Genomic DNA, 3,607 nt, shown 5'->3' on the forward strand with positions numbered 1-3,607 from the left:
GGAACCACCGCCATTCCCGGACTGGGGGAACCTATCACTAGTACCTCCGTTTTCTCTGGATTCAGTTTGAGTCGGTTTTTCCTCATCCAGCCCATTACTGACTCCAGACAGGCCACGAGAGGAGAGACGCCATCCCCGGTCACTGCATCAGTCGGAGACATAGAGAAAATAATCTGGGTGTCATCAGCGTACTGATAACCCCGCGCCCCATGTCTCCGGATGATCTCTCCCAGCGGTTTCATGTAAATGTTAAATAGCATGGGAGACAGAATGGCTCCTTGAGGGACCCCAGTGAAGAATTTGCTTGATCTTGAGGTTTTGTCAGAGTTTGACTTCCAGGAAATATCAGGATAGTTGTCATCTCCCATCGCTACTACATCTCTCCTTTCTGAGTGTGTGGTCACCTGTTCTAGAAAGGCATCAACCAATTCCTCGTTTAACTTGGGGTTCTGTAGTAGACTCCCATAATAATATCCCTGTTGTTCCCCTCCCCTCCACCTCTCTTACTCTCCACCTGGCTTCCAGGATGTAATTCTTGGATCTCCTCAGAGGTGTAAACATCCCTGTCATATAATGCTATTTCTCCTTCCTTCCTGTTTGGCCTATTTCTTTTAAAAAGATTTATACCTTTCTATTCTACATTCCAATCTCATGATTGGAATGTAGGGTTAGAGGGGTATAACTTTTTAAAGAAAAATAAGTCAAATAGGAAAGGAGGAGGAATAGCAGATGCTATTCAAATGGCTTCCAGTACTGAAGTCATGGCTCTCGTCACAGGTGTAAACATATAATGCTATCCCTCCTCCTTTCCTGTTTGACTTATTTCTCTTAAAAAGGTTATACTCCTCTATTACTACATTCCAATCATGAGATTCAACCCACCAGGTTTAAATGATGCCTATTATATTATATTTATTTGTTGTACTAGGGGTTCAAGTTCATCTTGTTTATTTCCCATTCTCTGTGCTTTAGTGTAGACATGTTGTCATTTCCACTTGCTGCCTGTGTACCTCATAAAGTTGGGCCCTTGCATTATTTGCCTTGTTCCCTCTATAACAGTTTGACTATTATCTCCAGTCCTTGATGAACCTCTGCCTTCCAAAATAGTCTCCCTTCCCCACATAACTAAGTTTAAAACTCTCCTGATCAAATTTTTCAGACTACTGGTAAAAACATTTCTGCCAACTGGCATGAGATGCAAAGCATCCCATACCAGAAGTCCCCCCCTCATGGAACTGTAGCCCATGATCCATGAATCCAAATCATTCTCGGTGGCACCATCTCTGGAGCTAGTTATTCACATCTGCTATTTTCCTCTCCTTTCCTGGACCATGTCCTTCAACTGGGCATTTAAATTACATTTAAATTGCACATCATTGAAAAACCAGCCCTTATTTCCCTGGAAAGGCTTGACAGCACAACAATATATTTATCTGCTGCCAAAAAGATAGCAGGGATGGAGCCATCATGGCCTCTCTAGGGAGGGAGTTCCAAAGCTTAGGAACAGCCACTGAGAAGGCCCTCTCTCTGGTTCCCACCAAACGGGCTTGAGAAGGTGGTGGGACAAAGAGAAGGGCCTCTCCCAATGATCTCAATACCCTAGTGGGCTCGTAAAGGGAGATACGGTTCTTCAAACAACCTGGACCCAAGCCATATAGGGTTTTATAGGTCAAAACCAGCAATTTGAATTGTGCCCAGAAACAGACTGGCAGCCAACAGAGCCGTCACAACATGGGAGTTGTATACTCTCTGTAGGCAGCTCGTTAACAAGCTGGCTGCAGCCCTTTGGGCCAACTGAAGTTTCTAAGCACTTTTCAGAGACAACTCCATGTAGAGTGCATTACAATAATCCACCATGGCCAGATCTGACTTCTCCAGGAATGGGCACAGTTGGCGCACTAGTTTTAACTGTGGAAATGCACTCCTGGTCACCACTGAAACCTGGGCTTCCAGGCTCAGCACTGAACCCAGATATACCCCCAGATTACGAACCTGAGTTTTCAGGGGGAGTGTAATTCCATCTAACTCAGGTTTTGACTGACCAGGAGCACCTCTGTCTTGTCTAGATTAAGCTTCAATTTTTTTGCCCTCACCCAGTCCATTACAGCGGCCAGATACAGGTTTAGGACAGGAACAGCTTTCTTGGAATTAGGTGAAAAGGAGTGCTTGAGCTGGGTATCATCAGCATACAGATGACATCTTACTCCAAAACTGTGGACAACCACTCCCAGCAGTTTCGTGTAGATGTTAAAAAGCATAGGGGGCAATACTAAACCTTGAGGGACCCCACAGGCCAATGGCCAAGGAGTCAAACAGAAAAACCCCCAGCACCACCTTCTGAGAACGCCCTGCCAAGAAAGAATGGAGCCACTGTAAAACATTAACTCCAAGGCCCATCCCAAAGAGGCAATTCGGAAAGATACCATGGTTGATGGTATCGAAAGCAACCAAGAGGTCCAGTAGAATCAACATGGACACAATCTCCGTCCAGTTCCCTGCACAGGTGATCCACCAAGGCAACCAAAGCTATTTCTGTCCCATAGCCAGGCCTGAAGCCAGACTAACATGGAATTATAATCTGCCTCATCCAGGAACCCCTGGAGTTGAAAAGACTAGGAATGCGAAGGGCAGCTATGAAAGAACTAGGAAACATCCCAAAGGGTAAAGATATACAACTGTGCATCAAGGTTAGAATCGTCCAAGCCACTGTATTCCCCATCACCATATATGGATGTGAGAGCGGGGTAATGAAGAAAGTGGACAAAAAGGAAATCAATTCATTTGAGATGTGGTGCTGGAGAACAGTGATGAGGATACAGACAAACAAATGGGTCCTTGAACAGATCAAGCTTGAAATCTCCCGAGAGTCCAAGATGACTGGAAGCTTTTGTACTCTGGCCATATCACAAGAAGGCACAAAATATAATAACGTTGGAAAGATGGAAGGAAGTAGAGACAAAGATTGTACGTAAAATGGTTGGACTCAATCAGGGAGGTCATGGGTATGAATTTGCAGGACCTAAACAGAGCAGAAGAGGACAGGGAGCCTTGGAGGTGTCTTGTTCACAGGGTCACCATGAGTTGGGGTCGATTTGAGGGCAGTTAACAACAAAAGCTACCCTTTGCTGCAAGGAGATCCTGGCACCCATTAGGTAAAGGCTTGGAATGTTTTCCTTTAGTCTAGAACCCCCACCCCTCGCTGCACCATTCACTACCAACAAAATCTCTTATAGCAGCGATGTGTGTCAGTTTTTGGTATCAAACCAAGTCTTGGGGAAGACTAGAATTGCAGTTAGTTCCCCCTCAGAACAGTTTCTGCACAACTGGGCTAGATTTTTTTTTAAAGGACCATGTCTTTTTTTTGTTGGTTATGCAATTCTAAAATGCCTAGGCGCTGACCAGCTAGCTCAATTTTCCCCCCTTGCAATGTCATGAAAACAACTGTTTTACATAAGCACCCTCTGCTGGTAAGAAATATATACAGTACAGCCTGATGCCAAGAGTTTAAAAAAGCAAGCAAATAGCTCTACCCATTTAAATAAATGTTTTAACATAAACGGCCGTGAAGTGTTTAAGAATACGGTTCCATTTGACACCAGTTGTTGAG

The sequence above is a fragment of the Sceloporus undulatus genome, chromosome 4 (assembly GCF_019175285.1).
Source record: "Sceloporus undulatus isolate JIND9_A2432 ecotype Alabama chromosome 4, SceUnd_v1.1, whole genome shotgun sequence".
NCBI lineage: Eukaryota > Metazoa > Chordata > Lepidosauria > Squamata > Phrynosomatidae > Sceloporus > Sceloporus undulatus.